A 17,208-nucleotide genomic window follows, 5' to 3' on the forward strand; every position below is an offset into this window, starting at 1 on the left:
GTAGATCTAAACAGATAAAATGGGAATTTTTGACAATCTGACTGTTGTTGGGATTGGATTTCCTAGAAGGGAAGGGTTAGTTATTTTACATTGATAATACGTCGAACATAATCAACAGTTCTGTTTTATATTTTTGCTACTTTTGAATGTTAGTAACATTTCATTATTTAAGTATAAAATTTGTTTTCCACCACACAAGAATTTAATCTGTGGACGAAATAATAGTAACCTCGGCGAGGGACACGGTGGCTCAGTGGGATTTCTCGGGACACTCTTTTTCTCCTCGCCCATGTATTCCATTAGTTCTCCGTTCTCTCCACTCCTGGTTGTCTGTAGTGATCACGGTTTCAACACTAATCTAGTCGCGTGTGTTGTCAGCACGGTCGCTGTGGCATATAGGCCGAACCACGGTAGTTGCGATGGTGCCGACTGCGCCCGACGTGTCAGATCGCGGCCGGAGAACTAGAGGACCAATGGGGGACGGCGACGCTGGAGCGCTGGAATGCCCTCCCGCCGACGACTGGAATCCCGACGCCTGGAGGACACGCGATTATCTCGACGGGAAACACCGCGTGGGGGGGATGACGGGCCGCGATAAAAGAGACGGTAAAAAACGGCAGCATGGAAACACGCGGGCGTAAACGTGGCGTTTCGACATCTGAGACGAGAATGTACGCTACGTCTGCAGGGGAGACCCAGACCTGGGCTCGCCGGAGTCGGGAGGGTGGGTCGGCGGCGCTGCAACTTCCCCGGGAGATAAAAGAAAATGGGCACTAAAATTTTCAAGTGTGTTGCCCGCCACCCGCCCTCCTGAGTGGCACGGGGAGGGGGTATAAGGGTTCCTTCGCACGCCAGAAAGTTGGCGACTTTATGGTGGCAGGTCTGTGCCTCGCGGGGGACGGAAGTTCCACCCCCCCCCCTCCATCGGGCAGCCTGTGCCACCCCTCTCAGTAAGCACGAGGAAGTTTGGCCAATTGAAAGCCTTGTCAGCTGCCGTGGGGCTCATATTGCTGGTTCTTGCTGCCTCCTCCCCTACAGGCGCTCCCTAGCTATTTTCCTTCTCGGTTACAAAATACGTGCCCGTGAAGGGGAGGGGTGGCGGTAGTAGCAACACCGCAGTGGCTCCCCAGTATGTCTTAATGAGCGAAAGGGGTCGCTGATCCATTAGCGCCGCACGAGTGAGCTTTTAATTGATGTGTGCGTTGTTTGGCCGGGAGATTGGGGCGGGCAGTTTCTTGCTCAGGGTTAATGGCAGTTTTGGCGTGGCGCAGCTCGTAGATGCCCGCTCCATCAGAGTTCCCCCGTGCCCCATCGTGCCCCATCGTGCCCCATCGTGCCCCATCGTGCCCCATCGTGGACTCGACAGCTCGCGCAACTTGGAGCAACAATTAGTGAGTAGCTGTGTAGTGCAAGAGCAAATACATACTACCCAAGTTTCACTTTCATGCAGTCATTAAGCTGTTGAAGGAAGAGTCGTTAATCCCAGATTTTATTAAAGGTATCACATATGTAACTCAGCCGTATTATTTACTTTCAAGTCATAAATGAACTTTATTTAGATTGATTTGAATTAAGATCTATTTGAATTAGATCTATTTTTATATAAAATTTAATATCTTTTAATATTGTGCAAATTAAAACTATTTTTTGTATTTGAAATGATAAAAAATAATCGACAAAAATTTATATATATATATATATATATACACACACACACACTTCTGTAATGAAACAAGTGTTCGCACAGATGTTATTTAAATATTTTTTATTTTACTTTCCTGCATTTTTTAAATTATGACTTTATAAACAGTATTTTGCTTTGAAATGTAATAATCCATATGTACGAAACCGAGAACTATTGTTTTACGAATGTCAACGTAATGCACAGACCCCTATCAGGACTATTGGTCATGATATTTGTAAACTGAAATAGTTTTATATTATAAAATGTATTACTTTATTTATGATTTAATTTTAAATCTGTGTTATTTTACACTTACCATCTTTGTTGACAGATTCTATTGTTTATTGATTTAGGAAAACCGTTAATCTCCCGGCTTTTCATCCAATCAAGAGGTAGCATTTTTTAAATTTAATAACATTTAAAATTATTTAAAAAATTATGTTTTAGCGTCCAATATGGAGTAGTGCTACGGTATAATGTGGTGTTGAATCCACATAATTTTATGTGCAAACAAGGATTTTGACTAGCAACTTACATAACGTGTTTAAAATATATCTTTAATCTTACACTTTCTACAATAATTATGTGTATGTTCATTATTACTAAAACTGTGTAATTGATTGTATGTTTTCAACAAGGACCTAAGTATAAATAATTTCATGATATCGGTTTGTTTTGTTTTTCTTACTTAAACATACTTGTTGCTTTTCCCCTCAAAGAACTACAGTACTTTGACCTCTTACAACACACGTAGTTTTGCAGATAAGTGTGATACTGTTAATATTCTTGTTTAGCCATTGCTCTCAAGTCTAAGATAGTCAAGTTATATGAGAGTAATATCAGCAGTCACATATAAAGTTTATTGTGTTACGGTACACTATTTACCGATAATTTTAGCAGCGAGATAAAATTTTAAAGTTCAAAGATACAAACTTAGTTTAAAAAATGAAAACAAAGATTTTCGAAAGGGCACAAGCACAAAATTCAAAATATCATAATATTCCTAGTGACGCAAACTTAGATTTATAATAAAAAAATATAACCATAATTATTCGTAAGGCGCCAAAGGCGGCAATTGAAAAATTATGAATACAAGAAACAATTTAATTTTATAATTAAAGCTTATTCAACTTAATCAGCTGTATTTGAAATGTTACTGAATTGTTACGCTTCTATTTTCTATTTCATACACATCCCTATTGATTAGGCTAATATTTGTGTTTCATGATACGCTAATCTCCAAGGTATACATACAGTTGTAGCTTTAGCGTTACAAGAGTCACTGAGTCAGTAATATACAGGATGGATAATTGGGGTTGAAGGATGAGTGGGGGAAACAGGGGCGACTCGTAGCAGCGTCACAGTTGTGGAGGATTGTGTTTCGACCCCCGCTGTGAAGAGAACCCGGGAGGCTAGTGTGTATCACCACGTGGTCGCGCCTGGCTCGTGGAGGCGTGGCTGTTGCTTACGGCAGCAGCCTTGTGACGGCGCTACGCCCCACGCCTGGTGGGTAGGCATGCCGCGGGCCTCGTGCGTGTGGGCTTCGATCTGGTCCAAGAAGGCGTGCATTATTACACTTAGGTGTTTACTCACATAAGCTAAACATATTGTTTAGCGTTGACGCAAAGTATTCGGTATTTATGTTTGAACTAGTTTTATAAATACCCTTTTTTAAGACGTTTTGAATATTTTTTTTTGTTGCGAAAATAGGTTCTTACAGTTATTTTCGGTAATTGAACATTTTCTTTTTTAAAATTAAAATATTTTCTGAGCTCGAAACTCAAAAATAATGGATAACTCAGTTTTTGGGAAATCATTGGAAATTGTTTACAATACTGATAATCTCCCTGGAATTTTTTTTTCTGCGCGAGTGAATGTTCATGGCGATACATTTGTCAGTTATACAAATTTCGGGGGGGGGGGGGGGGGAACTTAGTGCTCACGTACTCTTTGCGAAATTTCGGACTATTTTATTTAATTTATTCCCACTGTGCTGTAGAGTTTGTACCGACTTTTTTTCTGGGCGTCGCGCATACCGGACGTGCGAGCGGATTGTAGATGCGTCTCTACTTCAGAGTCACCGCCGCTGCTGTTCCTGGAGTCTGCAGGTCGCTCCTTCGCGCCGCTACCCGCCGCTAAGTGCGCTATTCCCGTCGCCACGCCAGGGAGGAGCAGCCTTATCGCGGGCTGCCGTGCGCTGCAGCAGCCTGCGAGGTGAAGCCCTCCCCTTACGAAGTCAATAACAAAAGCGCTCCGAACAGTGTTTTTAAGTCAATCAGCAACTTCAATCTCGTCTGTGGTTTTGCTAATTATTGTTAAGAAATTTTTATATTCTATCCTTGCAAATTATACCCGGGTTAGTTTCATAAACACCAACGATAAAATTCCTGTGAAATCGAGTCTTTATATGAGGGATCATGCGAAATCACGAAAACTCATTTGGAATCAGAATTTATTGACCGGCATTTTGAATTACATGCTTATAACAATTTAATACTTCCTTTTCCCTTTATTTCCTATATTTTTACAGAAAACTTTAAAGAATAAAAATGGAAAAAGGAGTGGCGCGGGGGCCTCGCAGGATTCGGCCAGCGACGTGGAAGCTACGTCATTTTACTTGCTTGCGTACTCCGAGCTTTCAATCATTAACGTAACTTGGTTGGTAGTCAGCATGAAACTTTGCATACTTTTCATCGGACGGTTCCCAGCCTATCACACGCTTCCCGCAGACGGTGAAAACCTGGAAACCAGGGAAAACTCAGGGAATTGAAAAGGTGTCCTCAAAACCTGGAAAACACAATGAAAATTACAGAATGGATTAGCAGTTGTTTTAAATACTAGAGTTTCTTTATTTCTTCTTCAAACTAATATTTATTTTAATCACAAATTCATTTGGTATTGAAAACCTATTTGTTAGCATCGTCAATTAAAAAAAGGTGCAACGACCAAAGAATCAACTTTGTATTTAATGATATGTAGCACTATCAAATGTCGATAATCATTCACCTGATCACACGCTTTAATGTAGCCATTGTTTCAAAGGGTTTCCAAATATAGTGTTTTTATATTATAAACATTGGTTGTATAGCATTGATGGAAATTACAGCAGCTCAATATTTGTATTAGGAAAATATTTCATGGTCAATTTGACATGTTACCCGTGGAGGAAGCATATTTCGATAAGTTATTAAGCGTAACATATTTATGTTACATCGCAAAGTTATGTCTTGAATGAGACAGGGGAAAATGTTAGGTTGGTTGGCCAGGGAACCCAGGGAAAACTCAGGGAAATTGTTTTGAGCAAAAGTGATGACGGAGATTGGACGGAATGAAACGGTGGGGGAAACGACAGTACTCCGGTTCATGGCAACGTCCGCCGCGTCTCCCACCGTGGACGCTCGTGTTGTGAGTAGAGGGGTGGGGAGGCTGCAGCTGCAGCTGTAGCTGGCTGGATGTTGTGTTGAGGGGGGGGGGGGGGGGGAGCCAGGCAAAACACTACAGCGTCGTCTTGGTTCAGCCGAGCTGCCTGCAGGAAGGGCGTGGATAAAACTCCTTCAAATTGACTTGGGCGGCGATAATCTGATTTGGTTTTTATCTCGCGGTCGAGGCAGGCGAGTCGCGAGGCATGCTGTTTGAATATTAAAGCTCTTGGCGTGGGTAGCCTTGCTTCTCCGCCCTTGGGAGGCAACGGGACCAAAATTAGCTCTATTCTTGTTCGTGGAAATGTATGCAGGGGCTGGCTCTCTGGTTGTGCGATAACAACGTACATTTTTTCTTTTAAATATTCGTATTTGAATAATATTGCAATTTAAATAAAATGAACTGTCGTCGGCCTTATTTAGTAACAGGATTTTGCGTGCGTACGCATTTAGGCCTACCATGGAGAGAATATATAACCAAATGAAAGATTTTTGCTGAAGCAGAATTCTGATAAATGCGTCACGGGAGTATTTTGCTATGCTAATCCCACAGAATAATTTCACGTTTATTTGCTTTTTATCTCTTTTCCGTAGTCAGGGAAATAATTCTTATCTGAATGTATTCACTGTTTGAATGTGCTGTGATGAATGCGTGACGAAGTGCGCCCGTGGCTTCCAAGGCAGTATTTCTGAGACACCCTGATCTGGACATTGTACGCGCGAAGGAGATTGATCAGAAGTGTCGGCTGAAGCGTCATTCTGGAATTCCTCTCGTGAAGTGAAGCTTTCACTGCTAACTCGTTTGAGGTGCCCTCATTATGGTAGCGATAGATTGTGTTGTGGTACAAAGTCAGCTGTGTGATACAGGAGCTAGCGCGGCTCCTACTGGAGTGTCGCCAGAGGCAGGGTCGGCATGGATGTATGTCCACGTGGAGTCGTCGGCCTGGCGCTGTGCGTGCTCCAAGTCCTCTGTTACGGACTTCACAACCAAGAATACAGGTCTGTGTGATTTCAGATAACCGGGTGTTTGTTGAAACAACGCCGTTTTTTGACTTCCGAGTTATGTTTTATCAGTATAAACGAGGTAAACACACACGTGCAAGAATAAAGGAGTACTTTTGCAGTAGTTTTGACGTGACAGCGTCTAATAAATCGATGAACGCCAGCTGCACGCACGAAAAAGTGTCCTGTTACGCACATTGTTCCGTTAAGCATTGTCCCGTTGCGATCATTGTTCCGTTACGCTGTGTCCCGTTACGCTCATTTTTCCGTTACGTTGTGTTCCGTTACGCTGTCGGCGAGTGCAGTAATAATAGATTATGTTACAATTGACTAAAAAATTATGGCGAGTAATATAATTGATGATAGATATTTGATTACAGTTTATTTATATGAAAACTTGTTCATATTTAAACTTGATAGTTAAACGCCAGTTTTTAAAATTAATTACAAGTCATCTACACGTGAACTGTTCCGTCGACTGTTTATAAAGTGAAGTGAAAAGTTAATGTGGTTTTCATGGCTTATTACAACAATAATTTCGGCAATAAAGGTTAATTATTCTTGCATTTTAAAATCCTGATTACTAGTATAATTTCAAGTATTTATTCTTTTATTATTAAAATAAAAATGATTTAATTTTATTCATAAAAGTATGCAATCATTTCATCAACGTTTTGTTATGACTTTGTCACGTTAAACTATCGTCCGTAAACCGACTTTACAGACAACCAATTTTTTTTTCAATGTTCTGTTTATACATCGAGATGATTCTTGTGGATTTATGTTTAAAGTAAGTGAACTTAGTATCCTTAAATTTACGAAGACCCCTTTATAATTTGTAACGAGCGTTCTTCGTAAATATAAGGTGGCAGTTTTTAACAGTGTAACTGCTCTTTCGGAAACAGCTGAACGCTACAAAATTGTCTATGCGAATGTGACTGGACCATCAGTGATTTGTATTGACTAAACTATTTCATGTTTTGTTGGTCTACTGTTCGATCAGAAGTGTCTACGACCTGGAGCTCCGTAGAGACGACGAGGTGTGAACTGGTGCAATTGGAATGCAAGTGATGTGGAATGAATGTGTTTATGTTTTGTGAAAGGCGATGGGGAGGGGAGAGTTTTCCCAGAAAGAACAGGCTTCGAACCCGCCGAACTCATTAGTTATATGTCAGTGACAACCTTTCAGCCCCTATCGGTTGCAGTTCGTGCTTGCCCATCTAGGAACTGGATATCAGCCGTAAAAATATTTAGACGCAGTTGAGCCTACACATATTTCATTTAAAAAAACACTTTGGAACAAGTAGTTTTATTTTTATATGTATCGTTTGAAAAAATAAGATTAGGAAATTTTGTGCGTTCACATAATTGCGGTCCGACTACTAATCCACAGACTTAGCCCGTCTTTAAAAGCTTGTGGACTAAAATGAGTAAGTAATTATTGTAGTGCAGTGAGATAGTGTTGCGAGTAAGCGTAGCAATTTAATGTTTTGAAATGGTGATACAGTGATATAGTGTTTCCCGCTCGAACAGCTGATTCCATTAGTCAGGTGTTCATTATTAAGAAATAAAATTTAACTTATAAAAATTTTATTCGGACTTAGAGTGTGCTCCGTAAACTTACACTTTTGGAGATTTACGGAAATGTAAATCAGCAAAACATTTATCTGTAATGTCGATAACAAGGATCTGATATCCGCACGCTTTAAATACGAATATTTCATTTTCCTTGCTTGGGTAGTCTGTGCCGAACATTGCCGAAGGTACACGAAACTTTCCTGCGTCGGCGAAGCTCGTAAATGCTCGCTCCTATTGCAATTGAGAGAATCATGCCACATGCCTCTACATTCGTATATCACAACATGCAAATCAAAACATTATATATATACTCTATCTCTAGCACACTTGAAATACTGTTACAGTTATATACATATCAATGTTTTATTCTCAAAGTGCGTGAGAGTAATAGGTTACGTTAGTGATTAGGTTGACGGACTTTTGTTCCGAGTTCAAGTCCAAACCACTCCTTTTTCTAATTAATTTATGTTTAGTGAAATTTTTTTATAATCGAGTATTTGTTTTTCTTAGTTCTATTTGTAACTACAAAATCTATACATTATTACTGAACACAATTCCTGAAAAATTCTGGTAATTCCTGGATTTTTTTTATAAATATTTTACGGAGGTTTTGTGAAGAATTTTTACTGGCCTTGTCACCTGTAAGTTTAGGGAGTGTTTAACAGTGTAGCCGATAACAAGGTTAGAAAAGAGGAGAGTGATTAGGTGTGCAAGGGGAAGGGGAGAATATCGCTATAATTTCAGGGATGATGTTCCCGTATTTTTGCGTATCTGTGCGGGACACAACGGGCTCTTAATTATCTCGTTATATTCCGCCTGGCTGGCGTCATCTCATTTAGGAATAAATTAGCTGTCCCGTTGCAGGCGGCTTCCCTTCCCCCCCACCCCCTCTTCACCCACAGCGCGCCAGCTCCCCTGTCTCCGACTCGTTAGCGTTTCACGTGCCTCGTTGCAGGCGGTCTTAGTTACCAGCATTGCGCGCGAGTACCATTCCCCCCCCTCCCCGCGCGCCTGTTCACCAGCAGTCGCAGACAGCCTTGTCGCTGTCGACGGCTGGGCGCTGCTTCTCCTACGAGGTGTAGCGGCGCCGCGCCAGCTCCCCTGTCTCCGACTCGTTAGCGTTTCACGTGCCTCGTTGCAGGCGGTCTTAGTTACCAGCATTGCGCGCGAGTACCATTCCCCCCTCCCCCCTCCTCGCGCGCCTGTTCACCAGCAGTCGCAGACAGCCTTGTCGCTGTCGACGGCTGGGCGCTGCTTCTCCTACGAGGTGTAGCGGCGCCGCGCCAGCTCCCCTGTCTCCGACTCGTTAGCGTTTCACGTGCCTCGTTGCAGGCGGTCTTAGTTACCAGCATTGCGCGCGAGTACCATTCCCCCCCCCTCCCCGCGCGCCTGTTCACCAGCAGTCGCAGACAGCCTTGTCGCTGTCGACGGCTGGGCGCTGCTTCTCCTACGAGGTGTAGCGGCGCCGCGCCAGCTCCCCTGTCTCCGACTCGTTAGCGTTTCACGTGCCTCGTTGCAGGCGGTCTTAGTTACCAGCATTGCGCGCGAGTACCATTCCCCCCCCCTCCCCGCGCGCCTGTTCACCAGCAGTCGCAGACAGCCTTGTCGCTGTCGACGGCTGGGCGCTGCTTCTCCTACGAGGTGTAGCGGCGCCGCGCCAGCTCCCCTGTCTCCGACTCGTTAGCGTTTCACGTGCCTCGTTGCAGGCGGTCTTAGTTACCAGCATTGCGCGCGAGTACCATTCCCCCCTCCCCTCCTCGCGCGCCTGTTCACCAGCAGTCGCAGACAGCCTTGTCGCTGTCGACGGCTGGGCGCTGCTTCTCCTACGAGGTGTAGCGGCGCCGCGCCAGCTCCCCTGTCTCCGACTCGTTAGCGTTTCACGTGCCTCGTTGCAGGCGGTCTTAGTTACCAGCATTGCGCGCGAGTACCATTCCCCCCCCTCCCCGCGCGCCTGTTCACCAGCAGTCGCAGACAGCCTTGTCGCTGTCGACGGCTGGGCGCTGCTTCTCCTACGAGGTGTAGCGGCGCCGCGCCAGCTCCCCTGTCTCCGACTCGTTAGCGTTTCACGTGCCTCGTTGCAGGCGGTCTTAGTTACCAGCATTGTGCGCGAGTACCATTCCCCCCTCCCCCCTCCTCGCGCCTGTTCACCAGCAGTCGCAGACAGCCTTGTCGCTGTCGACGGCTGGGCGCTGCTTCTACGAGGTGTAGCGGCGCCGCGCCAGCTCCCCTGTCTCCGACTCGTTAGCGTTTCACGTGCCTCGTTGCAGGCGGTCTTAGTTACCAGCATTGTGCGCGAGTACCATTCCCCCCTCCCCCCTCCTCGCGCCTGTTCACCAGCAGTCGCAGACAGCCTTGTCGCTGTCGACGGCTGGGCGCTGCTTCTCCTACGAGGTGTAGCGGCGCCGCGCCAGCTCCCCTGTCTCCGACTCGTTAGCGTTTCACGTGCCTCGTTGCAGGCGGTCTTAGTTACCAGCATTGCGCGCGAGTACCATTCCCCCCTCCCCCCTCCTCGCGCGCCTGTTCACCAGCAGTCGCAGACAGCCTTGTCGCTGTCGACGGCTGGGCGCTGCTTCTCCTACGAGGTGTAGCGGCGCCGCGCCAGCTCCCCTGTCTCCGACTCGTTAGCGTTTCACGTGCCTCGTTGCAGGCGGTCTTAGTTACCAGCATTGCGCGCGAGTACCATTCCCCCCTCCCCCCTCCTCGCGCGCCTGTTCACCAGCAGTCGCAGACAGCCTTGTCGCTGTCGACGGCTGGGCGCTGCTTCTCCTACGAGGTGTAGCGGCGCCGCGCCAGCTCCCCTGTCTCCGACTCGTTAGCGTTTCACGTGCCTCGTTGCAGGCGGTCTTAGTTACCAGCATTGCGCGCGAGTACCATTCCCCCCTCCCCCCTCCTCGCGCGCCTGTTCACCAGCAGTCGCAGACAGCCTTGTCGCTGTCGACGGCTGGGCGCTGCTTCTCCTACGAGGTGTAGCGGCGCCGCGCCAGCTCCCCTGTCTCCGACTCGTTAGCGTTTCACGTGCCTCGTTGCAGGCGGTCTTAGTTACCAGCATTGCGCGCGAGTACCATTCCCCCCTCCCCCCTCCTCGCGCGCCTGTTCACCAGCAGTCGCAGACAGCCTTGTCGCTGTCGACGGCTGGGCGCTGCTTCTCCTACGAGGTGTAGCGGCGCCGCGCCAGCTCCCCTGTCTCCGACTCGTTAGCGTTTCACGTGCCTCGTTGCAGGCGGTCTTAGTTACCAGCATTGCGCGCGAGTACCATTCCCCCCTCCCCCCTCCTCGCGCGCCTGTTCACCAGCAGTCGCAGACAGCCTTGTCGCTGTCGACGGCTGGGCGCTGCTTCTCCTACGAGGTGTAGCGGCGCCGCGCCAGCTCCCCTGTCTCCGACTCGTTAGCGTTTCACGTGCCTCGTTGCAGGCGGTCTTAGTTACCAGCATTGCGCGCGAGTACCATTCCCCCCTCCCCTCCCCTCAACCAAAGAAGGATCGAATCACAGACAAACCAGCTGAGACGACTTACAAGTCGGCAGCCAATGAACTTGCGTTATTTGCCCGAGTGTACAGGGGTATGTGCAGTCTATACTGAGGGCCATCGAAACCGCGAATTTTGCAGGTCTCTAGTCATAAGAAATCTCATTGACAGACAAAAGAAGGTCTCCACAGACGGAGCTGGTCCGGTACTGGCACTCTGATTCGACATGGCTCCAGACTCTCCATCTCATCTAGCAGTCTATGCCATTTTCCGAGCCAAGTCCACCAATTTGACTTCGGCTGCGTGGCTTTCAACCACACAAGCAGAGCAGGAGTCCTCCGCCTTACACTTCGCCATGATGAAGGATCCAACAGATGGAATTATAGCGGAACTCGCTGACCTATTACCTGCCTTCGTTCACCACTCTATACAATGTATATGTGGTGTGGTGCCTGTATGCTCTGTTCCACTTAATAAAATTTCAAGGAAGCTTAACTGCGACTAAAATCGAAGTTCGTCGCTACAGCAGAACTCGGTGGACTTTGTGGTGGTGTATATCACTATCAGAGCTAGGGCAAATAGAAGATACCGCGGGTAAACCCTCTTTCGAGAGACTGGGAGAGAGGCGTCGCTCCTAATCGGCGTTACTACCTATCCGTCCCCTGACTCCCCACTGGCTGACTTAACAATGAGTATATATTTTGCAATCCTTAAGCCTAGTACACACTAGTAGACATGTTGCGCGATTTTTGTCTCTGAGACATGTCTAGAGTTGTCTATGTAGACATGTCTATAGACCAATCGCCGTCTACGAGTCTGTTGCGAGACAAAAAATCGCAGGTCTATGGTCTCCCGATTGTAATGGGAGACCATAGACTGAATACGACTGATTGAAAAGTTTTTGTATCAAGTATAACAAATTTTTTGGTTCAACTAGTGTACTAAGAGCATTCTGTAGTCTATAAATAGGTTCAAATAAGAGCATAAGTATCGTATAATTGGATAATGGCCTCGCAGACCACTGGTACCATTTGCGATATTGCCTGCTTAGAGATTCTGAAGGTGTACATGAGGCTTGTGAAAGAGGAAACGCAGGGTGACAGCCAGTCGAAGACAAGCTGGAATAGTTTCTCTAAATTTTGTATCTTTCTTCATTATTAGTCCTACAACCCTCAGAAGCAAATCTTCAAAATCAGCAGATGTCAGCCGGGTAAAATTTCGGAAACCCATAGCGTCTTACAGTTGTGGCCCCCGGGCCACATTTATGCGTATTTATTTATTTTTGCTGTTATTGATTTTACGCTTTATTCCCATTTTAAAGAATTCTTTTAAATTTTGTAAAATCTTAATTACTGTATTTTTGGTTGATTATTTAATGATTGTGATTATTTTCTTTTATAGTTGTATTTTGGTTTGAGTTCGTTCTGATTTTATTGCTAATCAATATCTATATCGATTGTGTTTCTATGGCCGGTTACTGGGAGCGCGAATTCGATTCGGTGATGACGTCATGAGCGCCCGAGTGCCGGCGGGGCCGGAGTGAACTGAGCGCCGAGGCCTGTTGGTTTTGGAGTCGCCGCGACCGGACGTGTGTCGCGAGGCAGGGAACACGGCTTTTCGACACTGCACCGGCCAGCCCTTGCCGGGGCCTGCTGAGATGGGGCCTTGCCTTGCCCGGAGGCGTGTTCAGCGGAGAGATATTCAAGATTTACGCTAAGGTAAAGAGGCGACACATAGCTTTGGCTGTAGCGGGTTGTGGATGAAGAATATATTATTAAAAAGAAGAATAGCTTTGCAAGTTGAACTTATTTACGAACCACGTATTACAGTGGAAGCTTACTGATTAGACCCTCCCATATGTTAAAATGGGTCAATGCTACTTTGCTTGACTTTGATCAATGTGGAGTGCATCAAAAATTTTGTAGGAATTCACTTCATTACCTAAAGAGATTAATAATTTAAATTTTGTTTACCTGCGTGTTTTGCCCTCGGAACTAAAACATTTTCACTGAAGCCTCCTGGCCCAGACTAAGTGATATTTTCCTTGGCACATTTGACTGAGCTATATAAATGCTTTTGCTGAAGGTCATGGTTATCAGCTGTTCCATTATAAGAAGCAAGACGTGCAAGTATTGATGGACGTGCGCGTGTATAAATCCGGCTCCCAGTAGGACTTTTTTTTGGAACTTTCATAATTAATCCTTTTTATTTATATAGTATTTTATGGTATTATTATTATCTGATTTTTAGCATAGAGTCTTGTATATATTGTAATATATCTTAATAGGTTGAGGTAATCGCCATGCAAAAGTGTTTAATATTTTTTGTTTATGAATGCTACGAAAGATGTTGCCGATATTAAATTTTTGGATAGTCTTAATCTGCTTGGTGTTTTTAATGAGCCAAAGTCTTGCTGTGTACGTTTGTCATTATTCTTCCTTTCATAGCTGGACCGCCCGGGTGCAACTTTTGGAGCGAAATACCTATTTCAGATTTTGCTTTTTTTTTATTTTATTGAAAGTTACCCAGGGTGAGTCGGGGACGGGACCCCCCTTCCAATTTGATCGGAAGGCGGGTTTCACAGTCTTAATTTATGTAATAACGTATTACCGAACCTAGGTCCTTCTGCGAACACTTCACGCGTCCACCAGCGTTTACGTTTTCGCGTTCTTTCGCTTGCAATTAGTATTAAGCAGTACTCTTTCCGCACAAAACAATGTCCTCCATGATGGACTGACGGAGACGAGACGAGAAATTCAAATCGTAGTGTGGACGCTAGACGAGACGAAGGACGGTGCCCATAGACGGTCTATAGACCATATCTCTATACCGTCTATATACGGTCTGTAGACAAATCGCGCAACATGGTCTATTAGTGTGTACTATGCTTTAGTTAATTTATTTTTATAATAGAATAGTTGTATATCTCTGTCAGTTATTCAAATGTTTAACATTCTTAAGGCATTAAATTTGAGGCTAATTTTGTTGTTTTTCATACAATGTATGTCTTCATTTATGTGCAGTAACTCTAACGGGTTGTTCCCCAAGGATAGTTTCAAAAGTATTCATATCGGGGCTCATATTTCATAGCTTCACTGTAATTGTCGAGCCAGATGTAGGACTAGTTATTATTGGCAGCAGTTTACATTTCGACGGGGCCTTGTAAATGTCATTAATGTGTTAGCCTGGAGCTATACATTATTTTTCCTAATGATGAATTTTTGATGTGTCAAGTTTCATTTTATTTTCCAATGAAATAGATGGCAGATTTTGATATGTATTAGAGACAGTTAATATTGGCAGTACGTACCCTAGATAAAACTGGTTATAAAAAAAGTTTTGTTGCTACTCGGTACTTATTATTATTTGTCGTTAATAATTATTATTATTGATGTCTAACCTATTGATTATGTATGTGGTGGCTAGTTATAAATTTAGATTGCAGTTGAAGTAATCTTTAGTTAACTGAAAAAGAATCCGTAGTAATATCACACATAGGTACTTACAAATGTTTTAGTAATTAAAACATTTTTCGTATATTAAGAAAACAATTACTGTTACGTAATTCCACACTTGTTTCTGAAACACCAACTCATACCGAGCAGCTGTGTTAAATGGATGAACTGATAACAAGAGCGGACACTGGCGAGTGCAATACGCTGCCAGCTGGGACAGTGTGCTCCCACATAGCGAGACACGTGTCCCGCCAGCCGCGGTGCGCTGCGTGCTAAACCGCCGTGTGAGTGGTGAAGGTTTGTTGTGCTTGACATGTTACTCTGTGAACACCCTATAATATGTCTGCGGTTCGTTCCTCGGCGGCAGAGAATGAACAGTTGATCGATCAAGTGGCTGGGCATCCAATTTTTCTAGAACATGGCAGATGCTGAATTCAATAACCTGTCGAAAAAGAGCAAATGTGGACGGATCACAACAGAAATATAATCAACTGGAATTCCGAACTAAAATAGCTTTTTTAACCGAAAAATAAACATTTCTTAAAAATAACAAGTAAATTAAAACTTAATTAAATAAAAATCACTGCACAGAGTTGTAGGTTCCAAATCGACGATTTTTATCTCAGTTTTACAAATATATTTTTTTAATAAAATGACTAAAACATTAAATTTTAAGTACTTGTAGTTAAAAAGAACTATATTGAAATAAAACCGTAGCAGGTTGGCCGTGTGTTGACAAAAGCGTGTTAAAAAGCGTGAATGCGGTCACAGCACAGCGCCCAGACACAGACGCTGTGGGCAGCCGAGCTCACACGGTGGCGGGCGAGGTGTGACGTCACGACGGGTCGAAGCCGCAGGGATTGATCCTGGTAATAGCCACCCGGGTCCGCGGCCCGGCCGGTGATTAGCCCCCCCCCCCCCTTCCTTGACACTGTGCCCCGCGGGCCCGGGGGAGGCTAATTGCCGAGATAACAGCACGTGGCTGGGGATGTGTCTTCCGGCCACGCCCTTCGCCCCTCGACTCTCCCGCCAAGTGTCGAGAAGGAGCTGGCAACTTTGAATATATATACTGTATAGCAGTCGCGAGTGGATAGGATTTACTCTACGTGTTTCAGAAGCGTAGGATGAGCAGCTTGGGAACTTCACCGCTGCAGTGCGCTGCCGTAACGCCCTGTATCGTCTTAGTTGATATTTACACGTTAGAGCGCAGCGCTGTCGCCCGCTGTCATTCCCCGCACCCCCCACCTATCATTCACTGCAGCTCGAGGTCGTTCAACAGGAGGGGGAAGGGGTGTTTGAAGAGTTCGACACTTGTCCGCTAGGGACCACCACAAGTCGATGCCCTAGAGATGGTGGCGATTGCGGCGGTGAATTAACCAGCTACCTCAAAACCGTATTAGAAATTTTAACCTGGGCTGGCGACTTCTATACAGTATATATATTCAAAGCTGGCACTGACGGGGATGACGAATATACAATCCACTAGAAAACAGGAAGCACTGTACTGAATTGAATACCGTTTTGTAGTGAAACTAAAAACGCCGGGCAAAGCAGTAATAACGCGACCTGGAGACCAAGACAAAACATCTGGCATCCACTCGGAAAGATCTGAACGTGGCGACGTGATTGGTGCCGGATTACAGAATGTGCTGAAACATACAAATATACCTTTATAACTGCAGCTTTCACGGTAGTTTTTAGTTGTATGTTTTGGGGTCACGGGAATTAACGTCAAAACTACATACCATTGTGTTCATATAGTCTGGAATGCACTGTACTTGCTTGTTTGCGACGCCTTACTGCCTGGAGACCACACGTGCGCCTGCGTGTTATGTTTTGACGCACTTAGCGCAGTATCACTTAGTCTGTTCCAGCTTAATCGAACATTTTTTAAAGTCCTGCATCTTAAACCTACTTTTGGAAAGTTACTATACCTTATGCCACATGTGCTTCTTTAGAATGTAAAACATCGCCGTTAAGCCTTTTAATGTGAATTTCAAGTCAGCGCAGAAAGAAATTCTCGAATTGCTAACAAGTAACCAGTTCGAGCAAGTGAAATAAAAATAACTAAGCTTAAATATTTTTAAAAAAAGAAGAAAAAAAATTCATAGTGTTGTCACGTCTCGGTTAACAATATTTTCAGAACCATAATAAATCACAGAAATACTAGCCACAAAATAAGGGGAATATTGTTATTACTAAAACTATGTTTACCTATACACTATGTTTTTTTTATTACGTATGTCGCTTTGATGTAATATATTCCTTTGACCACAATAATGTATTATTTTGCACTATTTTCTCTGCTAGCTGATACTGGTCACATCACGATTTTCCAAAATTGCAACTGGATTGGCGCCACCTGGACATAGGCAATTCGCGCTATTGTGAAAACAATTGAAATAAACCTGCTCATGACAACGAAACATTTTTAGGTTCAGTGGCGATTTTGGAGTACATAATTTACACACCTGCAATTTTTTTTTGTTTCTCCGGACTTCAAAAGCTACTCTCTCGTTACAAGAGGCCCTGAGGTCGAGCGGCATTCGTAAAAAAACTGCTGTCACGTAACCGTATCACGTACCACCTCGGCCATTGTAGAGCT

General features: G+C 44.6%; 1 protein-coding gene across 3 annotated transcripts in view; it reads left to right on the forward strand.

The window, feature by feature from the left end:
• Positions 1 to 17,208, forward strand: part of LOC134542647 (stress-activated protein kinase JNK) — a 427,819-nt gene that overhangs the window by 189,202 nt on the left and 221,409 nt on the right. The gene's annotated exons all lie outside the window — the stretch shown is intronic.

Source organism: Bacillus rossius (assembly GCF_032445375.1).
Source record: "Bacillus rossius redtenbacheri isolate Brsri chromosome 9 unlocalized genomic scaffold, Brsri_v3 Brsri_v3_scf9_1, whole genome shotgun sequence".
NCBI classification, from domain to species: Eukaryota; Metazoa; Arthropoda; class Insecta; order Phasmatodea; family Bacillidae; genus Bacillus; species Bacillus rossius.